The sequence below is a fragment of the Dermacentor albipictus genome, chromosome 9 (assembly GCF_038994185.2).
Source record: "Dermacentor albipictus isolate Rhodes 1998 colony chromosome 9, USDA_Dalb.pri_finalv2, whole genome shotgun sequence".
Taxonomy (NCBI): domain Eukaryota; kingdom Metazoa; phylum Arthropoda; class Arachnida; order Ixodida; family Ixodidae; genus Dermacentor; species Dermacentor albipictus.
In genome coordinates this window covers 100,716,394-100,736,150 of record NC_091829.1, presented here as the reverse complement: position 1 = coordinate 100,736,150, position 19,757 = coordinate 100,716,394, and the positions used below count along the sequence as shown (strand labels likewise).

The 19,757-nt window shown below is 47.8% G+C and overlaps 1 long non-coding RNA gene across 2 annotated transcripts in view; it reads right to left on the bottom strand.

Moving 5' to 3' along the window:
- Nucleotides 1-6,113: 6,113 nt before the first annotated feature.
- The window catches only part of LOC139049562 (uncharacterized), a 59,049-nt gene continuing 45,405 nt past the window's right edge, over nt 6,114-19,757 (bottom strand). For both annotated transcript variants that reach the window (XR_011508403.1, XR_011508404.1), the window contains exons 3-5: nt 17,740-17,950; nt 14,573-14,837; nt 6,114-6,318 (exon numbers count right to left, since the gene is read on the bottom strand). This is a non-coding gene — a long non-coding RNA (uncharacterized lncRNA). The remainder of the gene's footprint in view (nt 6,319-14,572; nt 14,838-17,739; nt 17,951-19,757) is intronic.

The window sequence follows — 19,757 nt, the reverse complement described above, 5'->3', positions numbered from 1 at the left end:
GCGTCTGCGCGACGTGAAAAAGTCATTGCTTTTGAACATAGATGAAAAAAAAAATGTAAACGTTCAACCACCGCATCATCTGATGCACTTACTTTCAAATGTTTTCCGCACAAGAAAATAAGAATATGCGATTTAGCCATGGTTGAAACAGTACATGTGGCGTTCCGAAAGAAATGGCACTTACATATTGACGGCATATTGTTCGTCTTTTTCCGGTGACCGCTATTGAGCCGCTACCAAACGTTGAACGTTATCGCTCGGCGGAGGACGCGCCTCCATATATCGGAAGTTTCTCGAATGGTATCAGCGGTTCTATTCGTTGTCTGTTGTTATGGAACATTCTGTGACCAGATTGTACGCGCGACCAGAATGATGCAGTGCGTTATGCAAGTTACACAGGCCCCAGCGAGTATGCTGGCACGCTTAGCACGCTGATCAGATTTCGACGATCACCGACTGTGCTCACCGCTACGGTTTTACTTTCAATGTCACTTTCTGTAGTGGGGTCAGATCCGTCCAATAAAGAGTTTGTTTCATGATTCACAATTTATCTCCTTAGTTCATCGTTACTAGAACGTGGCATCTGGTAGGGGCGCTTTGCGTTCATGTACCGGACGCCCCCGAGAAGCCGTGGGACCGGCGAGAATCTTTAAGAGAACGCCAGCGCCGCCCCACATCATCGAGCCAGCTGCAGGCTACAATATCTATCCCCCGAGCCAGAACTTGTTCCTCAGATGAGCGATAAGTGCCACGACAGAAGCCACAATGGCAACTTCAGTGGCACTTACACCAAACGTGTTGCAGCAGCCCAGTGAACCACCAACCTCCCGCGGGTCTTCATTCGTTACCTGGAAAGCTGGCTGGAAACTTACGAAAAGGTCAGCGCGTTCAAGAAGTCCAACTATGACGACAAGCTGCGTCATGCATAGTTCTCCGAAACTAAGCCGCATAACCCCCCTCGTCCCTCTCCCCCCGCCCACGCCGGCACTCCTCAATCATGTCCCTAAAGCGCCACCAGACCAGTCTTGAGACTTGGCAGCTATTCGGCGGTCAGCACTGGAATGCTGTTGCAATATTATGGCCGAGGCGTCGAAACGATCACTCACCAGGTCTAGGAAAAGGCCGCTGAACTGATGGCATGAAGCAGCTCGACATTCTCCCAGCTAAGAGATGGCGGAATATTTTCGCCTTTCTCGTTATTTCGATGCTTGTTCCGAAATCTCAACGTGCTGCCGCTGGAAAGGCCGTACCGGTCACTTTTCAACGATCTATGTTTCACAGCCATCCCCCCAAAAATCGAAATTTTTCAATCAAACCGTGCAATAACCGTTCAAACTATAAGAAATATTAATGTCACCCGTTACCTCGTGTGGTTTTTATCCTTATTTGCAGAACACTTTTCGGACGCAATTGGCAACGGGAGAAAAGAGTCGCATGAAATTCAAAATTAAGCAATCTATGGAGAGAGACAGCCGAGGGAACAGCCAAACTGGAAATAAAAGCAAAAAATAACAAATTTAGGCGTTGTTTGTGAAAATATTTGTCCACGAAAATCTTTTTATTTAAAAAGGAAGTAGAGGAAATGGCGCCGGATGTGAAGACTGGTTCTATGTGTTTTGAATGAAACTTCTAAAGTTCTCATTTGAACCGCCTGATGAAGCTACTTCTTTGCTGTGCTTTTGTGGATGTTTTTATAACCTTTTGCGGCGCCGTAGTGCGCCTAGAACCGCAGCGTCCAGCGCTCTACGCGGTTGTACGGGAGTGGTGGCCAGGCTTCATTAGGCAACTTCCCAAATAACGATACGAGTCGGTTTTGGCACCTAATTTGGTAGAGAAGTAAACTAGGGGTACAAAAGAACTGTGATTGTTCCACAAATATATCGTTCTCGATAATTCTTCCAGAGCTATTTAGAAAAACAGTTCTAGAAATCTTCATTTTACGCTTTCGCTTGTTTACTTGTTCTTGGCTGCTTCTTTGCTGCGTTTCTTTCCTGCGCGAGCTAATTTGATGTGGTTCCTGGTTTTTCATGTGAAGGATAGCTGTATGTCACAGGCGTGCTTGCGAAATGCACCTTGTTTCGCTTCTCTTTGGTGGGTGTACGTGGTTTTTTAGCGAATGGTGGGAATTAGCGTTTCTGCTAGTGTAAGTACACCGCCCCTCATTTGCATAGAAAAGTTACTTTGGTGATGCGCCCCCCTCCCTCCTGAAAAATAAATTCTGGGTACGCGCCTCCTCGAAGCGAAGAATACGCAAAAAGGAGACCTGACGACCCGACGTATAAGACACCCTCTGCTATGTAAGGCTAAGAACTACCGACCTCGATGTTCTGGTTGATGATCGCAGTGTCACTATCTTAGTCTGTACAGGAGCCGACTGCTGTGTCGGCGCTGGCCCCTTCCTTGTCCCACAGGTTGAGGAAACTCATGGGTGCCTAGGAAGGCCATCAAATCTTGGCAGCTGGAGGACACTTAATAACGCTGATCGGAATCTGCATGGCAAGTGTTACGGATGATGACCGGACTAGCCCAGCGACCGTCGTTGTTTTGCAACAATGCTCATGGGTCGTAATCCTCGGCATATACTTCTTGAGTCAACGTGGTGAAGTCGTCGACTTAATATCGATAAAGTCATGCGATACCGCCGCAGCGTTCTCATAGTAATCGCGCCCTAAGTGTACTTGAAGACCTGAGTCAGTAACGCGCGTCGCGCCTGCATCATGATTTTCGTCTCCACAGAAGCAGCCGCAGGCATCAAAGCCATCGTCGAGAGCGACGAACAGCTACTGGTCGATTGTCAAATTGGTGCTGCAAACAGTATCGCACAGTTAAGACGAGGAAAGGCAGAACTATTCGTAACGAACTTCAGCCACGAACATAAACACCTGAGGAATGCACGAATATGGCATACCCGGAAGAAGTTGCAGCAGTCAGCGATGCACTTGTTCCCGTTTGGATTTTGCCGAAGATATAACGACGGCGCGTGGTCTTGAACCACTCTTTGATATTGATCCATCTTTTCCCTGTCATAAGCAAGAACAGCTCAATGTTATCTTCCTGCTGTACAAGGACTGCTTTTCGTCGTCATCAAGGATCCGAGAAACAGCAGTTGCTAAGCATCGCATAATAAAAAAAAATGCGCTCCACCCCTCCGCCAGTGCCTTTACCCGGTTTTATATATAATATATATGTGGTTTTACGTGCCAAAACCACTTTCTGATTATGAGGCACGCCGTAGTGGAGGACTCCGGAAATTTCGACCACCTGGGGTTCTTTAACGTGCCCCTAAATCTAAGTACACGGGTGTTTTCGCATTTCGCCCACATCGAAATGCGGCCGCCGTGGCCGGGATTTCTCCCGGTCATCTCTCCCGTGAAGATCGCGATGGTCTCATTGAGCAGCTGGGCTCGGCTTTCTAGTTGAGTTTGCGTTCGCTGTTTGGCTATGACGTTTGTGAATGTCTGCAGGAAGCAGCTGCACGACAGGTGCCACTTTGTTAAGATGGTTTCTCGATTCTGGAGGCACGTCCTGGCGGCGTCTTACAATGCGAAAATGACATGGTGCAGCTTGTCGTTGCTCTTTTAATTAGTAAATTTCATACCTCTCCAGCCATCTTTCCGGGTCCACATATGTTTATCCGTGGAAAGTTGGCGTTCCCCAGGGCTGCTGCAGCACGATTGGTGTTGGCGACGCTGGGGCTGCCCTTGTAGCTGATGTCATGGCCGTGCACTTCCTCGTCTTTTCAAGTAGAAATCTGTACTTCGGTAGCAGTCCTTGCTGCCTTCGGCCATTTCTCTGCTACTTGGTAACGTTGGTGTTGTTCTCCGGTGTCGGGCTTGGATCGCGGCTTCGTGGTGGCGTTCGTTACATGAACGCATGGGCACCTTCACCAGATGGCGAAACACAGCAGCAAAAGTGTCATTAGTTTCGCTAAATTGTTATAGGGCGAACCTGGACCCAGCAAGTTACACTCAAAGCACAACGATGGCTGCAAACACAGCCGGTTATCGTCGAAAAATTGATCTGCCGGTGAAGCGCAATGTGTCGTGCGAGGTAGTGAGAATAACCTACTTGGAAGTTTTGAAGAATGCCGCATAAGAACGCCTCAAGCAAACACGTCTCACTGTGTGTTCGGTGTATAATGACGACAAACAGTAGTGGCAGACGCAAGGTAACAGGCACCAGCAACTCACCACACTCATATTTTGCTAACACTGAAGAAATGAAACATATGGGCCCTTAATATCACCGCTAGTTATCGTTAGTCAAAGCAAGCAACACAGAACGCTTGGCTTACGTCGATTTCCACAGTGAGTCGGATCCGTGTAATATTTTGTCTGAGTAATTTTCTCACCAGCGCTTGCACAGACGCTTATCTCGTTAAGAGTGATGATGTTCTCAAGTAAAAAAAAAAGTTTAGGATGCATGCCGCTACCGTTGGAAGTTTCGCCAAGTCCTTTGCGCCCTTGTTTTGAATGCCTTACGCCATGGATATATCTATAGAAGCATAGTGCAACTGGCTTAGCACAGTTGCTGGAAAGTATTTTCTCTGCCTACGAGGTACGGTAGCTTGCGTTATTACTTACACCACATATGCAGCACAGGGGAACTGGCATGGAAGCTTTGATGCGTAGCACCAACTATACAGCCATTGAACAGCGAGGACTCGAGAGACTCAACTGCGTAAATGGCTAATGACGCCTTGTCTTCACAAAGAGAGACTTTACTTGGAGAACGAACGTCAGCTATTGTTCCGTATAAACCTTCAAGTTCTTTTCGCTTGCACCATTATTTCTGTTACGCAGTTGCCGCAAAAAGCATTTCCAGTAGCTTTATAGACTAAGCATAGAGTCCACTTTTTGGACAAGCCTATTCGCTGCGTACAATGGAAGCAGCGCACAAAATTCACACCGTGAGAGAGAGAGAGAGAGAGAGAGAGAGAGAGAGAGAGAGAGAGAGAGAGAGAGAAAAGAAACAGTACCTCAGGACTGACGTATCTGGACACACGTGCAGAGCAGTGTGGACCACTGTTGTCACTGTTCTAGCGCTGGTTACTACGCTCTTACCTTATGCCTGGTTGAATGTTTTAATGCTTCGTCAGGCGCAATATGTACACCACGTGCGTATGCAGGCGTAATTAGAGTTCCTCTATAGGATATACGAGAATTCTAGGACCACACTTTCTGAAGTGACCACAGTCCATGCCAGCGACGTGGAGAGCCGCCTGTGTACTACCATAAAGGTGTGGATTTATGACCGCCATATTGACAACCAGCCTCAAGAAGAGGGAGTTCCGAAACCATGTGCTGCGTTGAATTAGGGCAGTGTATTTTGTACACCATGCTTTTAGCGCGTAGTAACGAACCATAGGCGATCATGCACAAGCCGGAGTTCTCTACGACGGAGTCCGCTGTGACAGAAAGTAGAGCTTTGGGAGATGTTAAGCCCGAAACCTATTTGAGTTTTTTGTTTCCTCGGTAAGTGCCTGCGCAAACTCGCTCTTAATTCTGTAAACTTGTTCGTATACGCATACCTTCCGCATCGGTTCTTCGCAAGCCAGTTTCGTGCTACATGTGCTTGCCCCTTGTACAAGTCCACAGCCCAAGAGGCCTACTGGTGTATATCACGGAAAAATATTATGGTGCTTTACGTGCCAAAATCACGATCTGATTATGAGGCACGAAGTAGTGGGGGACTCCGGCTTTTTGGAGCACCTGGAATTTTTTTACGTGCACCCAAGTCTGCGTAGACGAGTGTTTTCGCATTTCGCCCCCATCTACTAAACGCAAGCTCTCGGCATGACAGATCGCTTTGTGCGCTGATATCCAAGCCCCGTGCAAGTATCGAGAATCAGTTTCCGATCTGATACGCTTCGATAGCTTGGTTGGAAGCGCTTTTCGGGCTTTCGTTATGCTGGGCTTACGAGGAAATTATTTCACGGCTTCATTACTGAAAAACCCAGGCGGTAGTAGTTTTGGGAACACCGGCTGCGTGTGCGTTGCGTGTCATATGAATGGTATAGTTATGTCTAACTGCGTAGTATTTTAGCTGAAACTTCAAATTTCAAAATTTGAGGCACCTGTTCTAGAAACAAAAAGAAATTGGCATACCTGCGTTTTGATAGGTTCAGCAAGTCGACGTCTTACGACTGATGCAGGGTTGTCAATGCGGAACGTCGCTATTGGCGAAATAGTTCGGCTGTAGGGGTCGGGCTGTGATCCTCTTTGGCCATGTCTTGGGGAAGTCGATGGCTACCGGCTTGAAGTAGAGTCTGCCGTCTGCTGCTGGGTGAAGAATTTGCGACGAAGACTGTAGCAGCGCCTGCGCGACGTGAAAAAGCCCTTTCGTTTGAATATAAATGAAAAAAGTAAGCGTTCAACCATCGCATGATCTGATTCACTTATTTTAAAATGTTTTCCACACGAAAAAACAAGAATGTGCAATTTAGCCACGCATGAAACTGTACATGTGGCATTCCGAATGAAATGGCGCTTACAGATTGACGGCATATCGACACATGCACTTGTTCATCCTTTTCCGGTGAGCGCTTTTCACTCGCTACCAAATGTTGAACGTTATCGCTCGGTGGAGGACGCGCCTCCATACACCGGAAGTTTCTCGAATGGTATCGGTGGTTCTATTCGTTGTCTGTTGTCATGGCACGTTGTCTGACCAGATTGTACGCGCGACCCGATTTCTGCAGTGCGGTATACAAGGTATACGCAGGCACCAGCGATTATGCTGGCACGCTTAGCACGCTGATCAGATTTCGACGATCGCCGACTGTGCTCACCGCTATCGTACTTTGAGTGTCACTTTCTGTTGTGGGCTCAGATCCGTCCACTAAAGAGTTATTTTCATGATTCGCTGTTTTCGCTCCTTAGTTCATCGTCACTAGAACGTGGCATCTGGTAGAGGTGCTTTGCGTTCATGTACAAGGTGGTCCTTCATAAAAGGGAACACGAGAGCGCATGGCCTGTGCTCTGCGGAGGCTGCTTAGAGTGCCATCAACAGGCAACAAAGGGAAGTGCGTACGCTTGTAGCGCCATCTACTGGCGGCCAGAATAAGCAGACACGGCTGATAGGCAAGCGGGTCTGGACTGCCTCCCACGTCAGGTGGATGCGCAACAGGCGGGGCATGCAACACAGCGTCTGCTGCTAGCAAACCGCACCTGTTACGCTAGCACCTTGGAAACATGGAAGGATCAACATATGCCCGCTAGGTAATAGGCAATCCCAGTACTTTAATGCGCAAGCATTCTTTGGGGAGTACCGTACCAAGATGGGCCCTCCACGCGAAATTTGTAATGCCTTGCATCTGGCTGAAAATGCGTGAAATTGCGACGTTACGGCATTTATATTTATAAAGCTTATAGTAGTGTAAATGTAGATGATTGGTAGCTTTATCAGTGATGAGGAAGAATTGAAAAAAGATTGATTAGAGAGTATAACCATACAGATACATAGGGTCCACAGAAAATCCATTGTGAAGCCTATAGTAGGGCGGGGCCAACTTGAAATTTTGGTGTAGGCCAACATAAATTTGGGAGTGGGCGAACTGGAAATTTGAGGATGGACCAACTTAAATTTGGTAGTCGGACAAGTTGAAATATGAGGGTGGGCCAGCATGAAATTCGGGGATGGGCCAACTTGAAATTTTGGTGTAGGCCAACATAAATTTGGGTGTGGGCCAAATAAGTTCCTCGGTTGGCCACCAGCTTAAAAGTTGGGGGTGCGTTAACTTGGAATTTTGAGAAACCTGGAGGTGGGCCACCGTGACATTCGAGCGTGGGACAACTCAAGTTTGGTAGTGGGTCAAGTTGAAATTTGGGGGTGGGCCAACCTAAATTGGGGGGTAGGCTCATGCACGCTTTGACAACTCCAGTAGAATTTCTGCGTACTCTTTTGCAATACGGAGCCCTGGCTGCATCCCCTCATAGCATGAATAAACGTCATCTGATACGAAGCGGTTTCGGAGAGAAGTGAACTCAAATGAAACGTAAGCTTAGGTGAAAAAAACGTAATTATTTTGTCACTTATATTCAGGCTTAGTTCTTTCTATATTGACGACGTTTGCTGAATTACTTAATCAATTAATCTTAGTTAAAATTACGACAACGACGTTTATATATGTACTTGTTAATTAGGATTACTTAATTCGGTATAACTAATATCAACGTAACCTTAATTCCTGATTAGGCTCCGCTGATCTAAAGTTAGTAACTTTTGATTAGTCTAATAATTTAACATCAATTGATTTTAATTAGCCGCAATATTCCTAGTTACCCTCTATTAATCGGCTTTAGACTTGACTAATCTTATCCTAACTAATTTTAGTAGTATTTTCAACCTTACTTACACCTATACCTCTCGGTACTCACTATATATAGTCAAAATCATCAATCTCATTAGTCATTCGTTGTTATAAGGCATTCTCGTATACACGTCCATAGCACTTCAGGTGTACCTATGGATGTAATGTACCCTGTCACGCGCTACAGACAGAAAACTGGACGAACGGACTGACGGACGGACAACGTTCCGATAGAAGAAGGTATAGAATGCTTACGCATTAATATAGGTACGCCAGGAATGCCTAATAAACACCGGGCGTAGATTGACGCTTCGACGTTTCAAGTGCACTTGCGTATACAACGAGGCTCGCTAGTAGCAGGCATTGCGATTCAGGCCCCGCTCCTTGCCCAACAGACATACGAGGAATGGGGGGGATTCCAGCCGATTCTAGCAGGCGCTTGCCTATCAGCCATGCCTGGTTATTCTGCCCGCCAGCAGATGACGCCACAGGTAGACGTGCTTCTCCTTGCTGCCACGTGCTGGCGCTCGAAGCAGCCTTCACAGAGCACAGGCCATGCGCTCGCGTGTTCCCTTTCATAAAGGACCACCCTGTACCGGAAGCCCCCGCAAAGCTGTGAAACAGGCCCGAACGCCGAAGAGGATACCAGCTTCGCCCCAGACCATATTGTTCCCCGGAGCAAGAACTTGTTCCTCAGATCACTGATGAATGCCACGACAGTAACCACGATGGCAGCTTCGGTGGAACTTACCCCGAACGTTTTGCAGCAGCCCAGTTAGCCACCTTACTGTGGATATTCATTCAAAACCCGCAGCAGCCCAGTTAGCCACCTTCCGCGGATATACATTCAAAACCCGGAAAGCTGGCTGGAAATTTACCAAACGGTTACCGCGTTCAAGAGCTCCAACTACGATGACAAGCTGCGTCATGTAAAGTTCTTCTTGGAAGACGCCGCCAGGACGCGGTTCGAGAATCGAAAGTCAGCCCTGGCAACGTGGGACCTCTTGCGCAGCACTCTCTTGAACACCTTGATGAACGTCGCACGCAATGAGAGGGTTGAAGCGATAACTGGAATCCTGCGTGCCGCTCCCAAACGAGAACATTGCTATCTGTACGAAAGAGATGGTCCGCCTGTTCCGCCATGTCCACCCGGACATGTCAGAGGACAAGAATGCGCGGTTCCTCATGCGTGGCGTGAAGGAAGAGCTTTTCCCTGGATTGATTCGCATTCTCCCAAGACCATCGCAGAATTTTTAACGGAAGCTACGGCCAAGGTGAAAACGCTAGAAATGCGTACTGGGCAATATAACCGTCAAGTGCTTTCGTTGAAGAGCGAAATACAACCACTAGTCTGCTACGAACTCCAAGAGATAATCAGATCCGTTGTACATGAAGAACTGCGCAGTATGCTCCCTTCAACGCAGACTCAGCAGGAAGCGATGACCTAAGCCGCACTAGACCTTCATAGCCAGCCGTCACCCACCTTTTCCGCACACGCGCCGGGACCCAGAAACAGCGCAGTTCCGTAGGCTGCCACCGCAGCCACGAGGTGGCCCTTCTGCCTCCCGCCCAGCGCAGCTACCGAAGAAAAATCGATGTATTGTGCTCTAGGACGCCGTGCTGTTTGTTATCACTGCGGAGAAGCCGGCTATGTCTACCATCGATGCCCGTAGAGCCACATGGCTTTACGAGGGTTCGTCGTGTATGTGCCGCGCCCACAGCAATGTCAGCGGCCTCGTGATATTGCCGACTACCTCGCCGCAACTCAGTGGTGCCGTCGACGACGGTCCCGTTCGCCGTCACCAAGCCACTACTTGTTGCCGCCGCGCCAAACGTACACCTGCGCAACCCGTGGGCGGGCCCGTAGCCCCTTTACCGGAAAACGAAAAGCATCAACCTAAGGAAGTGGAGTTGCTGTACGTCGAAATGCCGAAGACAATCCGCCGACGTCGACAACGTAGCATCGACGTGCCGCCATCCCTACAAAGCTTCGAAGCCAAGAATACGCGAACCAAGGAAGACCTGACGACGTGACGTACCAGACATTCACTGCAATGTAACGCCAAGAACTACCGGCCTTGATGTTCTAGTAGAGGATCACGACGTAACTACTTTAGGCATTGCAGCAGCCGACTTTCTGTCGTCAGTGCACCCTTTCTTGGCCGACAAGATGATGAAAGTCACGAGTGCCTCTAGGCTTCTGGAGGGCCCGTAATAACGCTGACCGGAATCTGCATAGAAAGAGTTACAGTTCATTACCGGACCTACCCTGCCACCGTCGTTGTCCGGCTACAATGCTGACGGGACGTAATTCTCGGCATCTATACGCCCTGAGTCAACAGGGTGCAGTCATCGACCTAAAATTGATAACTCTGTCGACAAACCAAGCGATACTACTGAAGGGGACTCTGTAGTTGGAGACCGAATCAGTATCGCGCCGCGCCAGCATGGTTTCCGTCGCCGCAGAAGCAGCCGGTGACATGAATGCCATCGTCGAGAATGACGAACAGCTGCTGGGTGATTGGTAATTGCAAATGGTAACGCACAGTTACGCCGAGGAAAAGTACAAGTATTGGTGACGAACTTCAGCCACGAACATAAGCACCTGAACTGTGGCACAAAGATCGCATGCCTGGGAGAAGTCACAGCAGTCAGCAGGCACGTACCCAGGGGGGGGGAGCCCGGGCCCCCCTCCCGAAATCAGATGGCATACCCCCCCCCCCCCCTCCCCACCCACGCCACCACTCCTCACACATTCCTAAAGCGCTGCCAGATCGATCTTGAGACTTGGCAGCTATTCATCGGTCAGCATTATGCTGCCTTTTTCACTCCTTTTGGATGGCGGTAGTTATCAGCATCTCTTGGGATGTGAAGGCCAGTTTTCTCATAGATTCGGCGCCCGCGAGATTAACTCGAGATGCGTTCATTTGTCACCATCCATTCAGCTGTCACGTGCATAGCTGTTGCTTTTGTTATTTCAACCTTCTTTGTTTAGGCTCATCCTGGGACCAGGAAAGGGATGCGGCTGTTAGTCAGCTGGTCTGTACTCTCGTGGAACGAGTTGCGGGCGGTGAAAACGCCAATTGCGTTTAACGTTTCCTTTTGATTCATTATTTCCTTGAATGACAGCTCGTCGCGACGCTCGCAGATGCCCGGAATCATATACACGTGATATGGGTTAGATAAGGTGAGAAATAAAATACTGTGAAACAGCGTCCATCACGAAAACCTGCGAACCCATAATCCTCAAACCCATAATCAAGATGACTGTCGCCCGTTACCTCGTCTGGTTTTTCCCTAATTGTATAGCACTTTTCGTGCAAAATTGGCAACTGGAAACAAAAATTGCAAGGAGTTGAGAAATCAAGCGATCTACTAAGGGAGAGAGCCAAGGCAACAAACAAACAGCAAGGAAAAGAGAATTTAACAACAAATATAACAAATATAACCGCTACTTCATAAAATATTTATGGATCAACATCTTTTTATTTAAATAGGAAGTAGAGAAAACGCCGTCGGAAGCGGAGAACAATTACGTGTTTTGAATGACGCTTTTACAGTTATCGGTCGAACCACCTCACGTAGCCACTTCTCTATTGTGCTTCTGTGGGTGTTTTTCTAACCTTTCGCGGTGGGCGCAGTACGTCTACAATCGCAGTATCCTGCGCTCTACGCGGTTGTATGGGACTGGCGGCCACACAGCGGTACGCAACTTCCCAAATAACAACACGAGTCTTTTCGCACTTGGAGCAGTATACGAGGAATCCAAAACAGCTGTGATTGTTCCGCAAATATATACTTCGCTGTAATTCTTCCAGAGCTAATAAAAAAAATGCTACTATAGTCGGAGACAACTTAAGTCTACAGTGAAGCCTCGCCCACGCCCTCATTACAACCAGACACTGTTCCTCCACGAGGCTGCAAATAGTCCGTACTTCAAACTTTTCCTGTTACCCAAATAAGGCGGTAACCACAAAAAAGTAAAATTATTAGCGCTTAATTTTACACGTTTTCCCTCGCCTATTACAGTGGAATGACGAAAGCCTAATTCTTTATTGAACTGAAATGCTTGCTTCGCTGCAACTATTTGTTGTCAAGCTTCACTTCAGTTGGCAGTGAAGTTTCATGAGTAAACCGGCTCAGCAGTGAAAACAACTGTACCGCAGACTTTTGAAGAGTGAAATATACTCAGACTCCGTACACTTTGTCCATGTCTGCTGCATACCTCATTGGTTCCGCCGATGGAAAAACTCTTCAAGAACAGCGGACGATCCGGAGCTATCAAGCACGACGCCATTTTGATAAGGCCGCATGACGATGATTTTGTTTGCTTCTGTGATTAACTGGAGGAGTAATATTGCTACATGCGTGTGGTATTTGTTTGAACGAGGCGCGTGGGTGCCATCACTCCGGAAAAGAGGCGGAAGAAGGAACTGGGCTCGCGCTGTGAATCCAACCGGTCAGCGCTGCAAGCGTTGTTGTAAATATAACCTATAAATATTTTCTCGTCTTACTGACTCGTCTTTCGCGTAAGAATATCTACAGAAGTTCTGCAGCTACCTTAATTCTACACAAGAAAAGCAGGGCGATACCTATAGAGAAAGGGGTCAGACAGGGAGACACAATTTCTCCAAAGCTATTCACCGCTTGCTTAGAAGAATTCAAGCTATTAAGCTGGGAAGGCTTAGGAGTAAAGACCGACGGCGAATATCTCAGCAACCTTCGGTTTGCCGATGACGATGTTCTATTCAACAACAATGCAGACAAGTTACAACAAATCATTGGAGACCTTAACAGAGAGAGTGTAAGAGTGGGGTTGGATATTAATATACAGAAGATAAAGATAATGATAAATAGCCGGGCAAAGGAACAAGAGATCAGGATCACCAGTATGCCTCTAGAGACTGCGAAGGAGCACACTTACCTAGGTCAGTGAATCACAGGGAACAGATTATGAGAAGGAAATTCACAGAAGAATAAAAATTGGCTTGATCGCATACGGCAGACATTGCCAGCTCCTGACTGGAAGCTTGCCATTATCATTGAAAAGTAAGATGTGCAATCAGTGCATTTTGCCAATGCTGACATTTGGGGCAGAGAGTCGGAGACTGACAAAGATGTTTGAGAGCAAGGACCACGCAAAGAGCGATGGAACGAAGATTGCTAGGCATAACATTAAGATACAGAAAGACAGTTGTTTGGATCAGAGAGCAAACGGGTATAGACGATATTCTAATTGACATCAAGAGGAAAAAATGGAGCTGGGCAGGTCATGTAATGCGCTGGTTAGATAACCGTTGGACCATTAGGGTTGCAGAATGGGTACCAAGAGAAGGAAAACGCAATCGAGGATGACAAAAGACAAGGTGGAGCGATGAAATTAGGAAATACGCGGGCGCTAGTTGGAATCGGTTGGCGCAGGACAGGGGTAATTGGAGATCGCAGGGAGAGGCCTTTGTTCTGCAGTGGACTTAAAACAGGCTGATGATGATGATGATGATGACGACGACCACGACGACGACGACGATGATGTTGTTGATGATGATGATGATGAAGGTGGTGGGCCCCCTCCAAAAAAAAATCCTGGGTATGTGCCTGGCAGTCAGTGATGCGCTTGTTCTCCTTTGAATATTGCTGAGGATATAACGAGGGCGCGTGGTCTTGAACCACACTTTAATATTGATAAATCTTTTCCCTGTTATAAGCAAGAACAGCTCAACGGTATCCTTCAGCTATGAAAGGACTGCTTCTCGTCGTCATCAAGGATCCGACAAACATCAGTTGCTAAGCATTGCATAATGACCGGACATGTGGTCCACCACTCCGCCACACCCCTTACTCAGTTTCCACGCGCAAATATGATGCTATATAAGTATCAAATCGGCGAAATTCTCCACGACGACATCATCCAGCTGTCGAAAAGTCTGTGGGCGTATCCTGTAGTCATCGCGAAGAAGGAGGCTAGAATTCTGCATTTCTGCATCGATTGGCACAGGATGAACAAAATCGCGAAGGACGTATACGGCCTCCTTGTGGGGGATGGCTCGAAAAAATTACTAACGGATGCGAAACTTTCGTTACCGAGAAGAACTAAGGCATTGGCATTTTTAGTGACTTTTAATAAAAGACTGAGCGAGGTCAAAGTGACTGCGTCAGAGAAACACTAGGAAAACAATTAATTACTAGACACTTGACGATTAGAACTAAAATCCCGGGGAATCAAGCACTAAAGTCTCACAGAGTATCGCTTGCTGCTCTTACTTTTAGGGATAAGGGCAGACGGTAGTCGACAGGCGACGGCGACAGGTAGCGGCCGGGTGACGGCGAAGTGGATAGTCGTGGACGGCTTCACTGAGTGGCGGCAAGGTAGTGGGGGATATCGTGAGGGCAGTGTCGGCCTTCCTTGGAAGGCTACACTGTGCCACAGTACGGCTTTGTGGCAGCGGCGTGGACGCGAAGGGGCACCATGGCGGAGGCCGATGGGGGATTATTTCATCGCGGCTGGCTGGAGTTGCGCCGATTTAGACTGCAATAGATAGATAGATAGATAGATAGATAGATAGATAGATAGATAGATAGATAGATAAACTTTATTAAAATAATAATAAAACTGAGGAGCTTAAGTGGTCGCTGTAGCTCGCCCTGGACCCCTTCAGTGACCGAGGGCACCTGTGGTTGCTACGAAGGCAAGGTGTTGCGCAGTTCTTCACGCACAATGGTCTTGATGGTCTCTTGGAGGTCATCGGAGCCCAGTGCTTGCATGGCGCCCTGCGGCGTCGTGAGCACTTGGCGGTTAAATTACATTGTACGCATTTACAAAGTTTTCTCAGTCGTCATTGCCTTTCGCAAGAACTCAGCTATGGCTTTCGGCGGGTCGGATCAGTTCGGCGACTTTTTTTGCTTGAGGCCCCAAATTAAGAAGCGCACTGTTTTTCTCCCGCGACATTTCTGGGTCCGCCTGCCGGAAAAGACGGGTCATCTCTTCCGTGAAGATCGCGATGGTCTTGTTGAGCAGCTGGACTCGGTTTTCTAGTGCAGTTTGGGCTCGCTCTTGGCCCACGACGCTTGTGAATGTCTGCAGGAAGCCGCTAAAGAACAGGTGCCACTTCGTTAAGATGGTTTCTCGATTCTGGAGCCACGTTCTGTCGGCGTCTTACAACGCGAAAAAGACACGGCGCAGCTTGTTGTTGCCCTTTTAATTGGTAAATTTCATACCAGTCTAGCCAGCTTTCCGAGTCCTCATATGTTTACCCGTGGAACGTCGGTGGTTCCCTGGGCTGCTGCAGCAGGATTGATGCTGGCGAAACTGGGGCTTCCATTGTAACTGCTTCCGTGGCCGTGCACTTCGTATTTTCTAGTAGAAGTCCGTAGTACGGTAGCAATCCTTGCTGCCTTCGGCATTTTCTCTGGCACTTGGTGACGTTGGAGTTGTCCTCGGGTGTCGGGTTGGATCGCGGCTTCACGGTGGCGTTCGTTGCATGAATGCACGGGCACCTCCACCAGATGGTGAAACACGGCTGCAAAACCCTCAATAGTCTGTCTAAATTTTAATTGAGCGAACCTGTGCTAATAAAAGCAAGTTACACGCAAAGCACAAGGATAGCTGCAAACACAACCGGTTATAATCGAAAATTTGATCTGCCGGTGAAGCGCAATGTGCCGTGTGAGGCAATGACAATAACGTACTACTTGGAAATTTTGAAGAACGGCGCATACGAACGTCTCAAGCAAACACGTCTCACTGTGTGTTCTGCGTACTATGACGAGAAACAGCAGTTGGAGACGCAAGGTAACAGGCACCAGCAACTCACCACACCTATATTTTGCTAAACACTGAATAAATGAAACATTTTCGCCGTGAATATCACCGCTAGTTATCGTCAGTCAATGTAAACAGCACAGAACGCTTAGCTTACGATTTCCACAGTGCGTCGGATTCGCATAAGTTTTTGTCTGAGTAATTTTCTCACCAGCGCTTGCACAGACGCTTATCTCGTTAAGAATGATGTTCTGAAGTAAAAAAAAAAGTTTTGGATGCAGGCCGCTTCCGTTGGAAGCTTGTCTCTTGCCTCCTTGTTTTGAATGCCTTGCGCTATGTATATATACGGGAGCCCAGCGCAACTGGCTTACCACAGTTGCTAGAAAGCATTTTTTCTGGCTACGAGGTACGGTAGCTCATTTGTTACATACCAGCAACGCACTTGTCGCAAAAAGCATGTCCAGTAGCTTTAAAGCCTTTTGGAAAAGCCAATTCGTTGCGTACAACCGAAGCAGCGCACAACATGAACACAGTGAGAGAAAAAGAAACAGTGCTCCAGGATTGACGTATGTGAACACCCAAACAGTGCAGTGTGGATCACTGTTGTGGCCGTTATAGCGCCGGCTACTGCGCCGGTTTTTTGTGCCTTGTTGAAAGTTCTAAATGCACACCGTGTCCGTATGCAGGTATAGAATTTGTCCCCCTTTAGGATATACCAGAATTCTAGGAACACGCTTTCTGAAGCAACCACAGTCCACGCCAGCGACGTGGAGAGCCGCCTGTGCATTACCATAAAGGTGTGGATTTATGACCGCCATATCGACAACCAGCCTTAAGAACAGTGAGTTCCGAAACCATGTGCTGCATTGAATTAGGGCAATGAAGCTTGCACACCATGCTTCTAGCGCGTAGTAACGAACCACAGGCGATAATGCACAAGCCAGGGTTCTCTACGACGGAGTCCGCTGTGACAGAAAGTAGAGCTTTGGGAGATGTTAAGCCCGAAACCTATTTGAGTTTTGTGTTTCCTCGGTAAGTGCCTGCGCAAACTCGCTCTTATTTTTGTAAACTTGTTCGTATACGGATAACTTACGCATCGGTTCTTCACAAGCCAGTTTTGTGTTACATGTGTTTGCCCCTTATACAAGTCCACAGTCCAAGAGGCCTACTGGTCTATTTCACGCAAAAATGTTATGGTGTTCTAGGTGCCAAAACCACGATCTAATTATGTGGCACGAATTAAGTAGTGCAAGGACTCCGGAAATTTGGACTACCTGGGCTTTTTTAACGTGCACCCAAGTGTGCGTAGACGAGTGTTTTCGTATTTCGCCGCCATCTATTAAACGCAAGCCCTCGGCATGACAGATCGCTTTGTGCGCTGATATCTAAGGCCAGTGCAAGTATCGAGAATCATTTTCCGATCTGATACTCTTGGATAGCTCGGGTGGAAGCGCTGTTCGGGCATTCGTTATGCTGGGCTTACGAGGAAATTATTTCACGGCTGCACTACTGAAAAACCCGGGCGGTAGTAGTTTTGGGAACACCGGCTGCGTGTGCGTTGCGTGTCATATGAATGGTATAGTTATGTCTAACTGCGTAGTATTTTAGCTGAAACTGCAAATTTCAAAAATTGAGGCACCTGTTCTAGAAAAAAAAAAAATTGGCGTACCTGCGTTTTGATAGCTTCAGTAGGTCGACATCTTACGACCGATGCAGGGTTGTCGATGCAGAACGTCGCTATCGGCGAAATAGTTCGGCTGTAGGGGTCGGGCTGTGATCCTCTCTGGACACGTCTTGGGGAAGTCGATGGCTACCGGCTTGAAGTGGAGTCTGCCGTCTGCTGCTGGGTGAAGAGTTTGCGACGAAGACTGTAGCAGCGTCTGCGCGACGTGAAAAAGTCATTGCTTTTGAACATAGATGAAAAAAAAATGTAAACGTTCAACCACCGCATGATCTGATTCACTTACTTTCGAATGTTTTCTACACAAGAAAATAAGAATATGCGGTTTAGCCATGGTTGAAACTGTACATGTGGCGTTCCGAATGAAATGGCACTTACAGATTGGCGGCATGTCGACACATGCACTTGTTCGTCTTTTTCCGGTGACCGCTTTTCAGCCGCTACCAAACGTTGAAGGTTATCGCTCGGCGGAGGACGCGCCTCCATATATCGGAAGTTTCTCGAATGGTATCTGTGGTTCTATTCGTTGTCTGACCAGATTGTACGCGCGACCCGAATTCTGCAGTGCGTTATACAAGGTACGCAGGCACCAGCGCGTATGGTGGCACGCTTAGGACGCTGATCAGATTCCGACGATCGCCGACTGTGCTCACCCCTATCGTTGTACTTTGAGTGTCTTGTGGTGTTGTGAGCTTAGATCCGTCCAATAAAGAGTTAGTTTAATGATTCACCATTTTCGCTGCGATGTTCTTCACCGTTACCAGAACGTCGCATCTGATAGAGGCGCTTTGCGTTAATGCACAGGGAGGTCCTTTATAAAAGGAAATACGCGAGCGCGTGGCCTGTGCTCTGCGGGCTTTATGCGGAGGCTGCTTAGAGTACCATCAACAGGGAACAAAGGGAAGCACGTACGCTTGTAGCGCCATCTACTGGCGGCCAGAATAAGCAGACACGGCTGATAGACAAGCTGCTGTGGACTGCCTCCCACGCCTGGAGGATGCGCAACAGGCGGGTGCTGCAACGCAGCGTCTGCTGCTAGCAAACCGCACCTGGTACGCTAGCACCTTGGAAACATGAAAGGATCAACATATGCCCGCTAGGTTATAGGCACTCCCAGCGCATTTTAATGGGTAAGCGTTCTTTGGCGAGTAGCGTACCAAGATGGGTCCGCCACGCGAAATTTGTAATGCCTTGTATCTGCATAAAATGCGTGGTGTGCGACTTTACGACATTTAATCGTTATAAAGCTTATAACAGTGTAAATGTAGATGATTGGTAGCTTTATCAGCGATGAGGAAGAATTAGAAAAAGATTGATTAGAGAGTATAAGCATACAGATACATAGGGTCCACAGAAGATGCATTGGGAAGCCTATAGTAGGAGGGGTAGGCCAACTTGAAATTTCGGTGTAGGCCAACAAGTTTGGGAGTGGGCCAACATGAAATTCGGGGTGGGCCAACTTGAACTTTGAAGGTGGGCCAACTTGAAATTTGAGGATGGACCAACTTCAAATTTGGTAGTCGGCCAAGTTGAAATATGAGGGTGGGCCAACTTGAAATTCGGGATTGGCCAACTTGAAGTTTGGGTGTAGGCCAACATAAATTTCGGGGTGGGCCAATTTAGGTTCCTTGTTGGGCCACCAGCTTAAAATTTTGGGGTGGGCCAGCGTGAAATTTTTAGAAATCTGGAGGTGGGACAAAGTGACATTCGAGCGTGGGACAACTCAAAGTTGGTAGAAGGTCAAGCTGATATTTGGGGGTGTGCGAACTTAAATTTGGGGGTAGGCTTACGCACGCTTTGACAGTTCCAGTAGAGTTTCTGCGTACTTCTTTGCAATACGGAGCCCTGGCTACATCTCATCATAGGATAAATACAATGCGGTTTCGGAGAGAAGTGCACTGAAGTGAAACGTGTTGTGGTTAACACCGCTTTTTGCACGGCGACGTACGAGTAAGGCCCTACAGTGTTGAGGATTTCCGCGACGCCTTAGCTAACGCTGGTGCGCT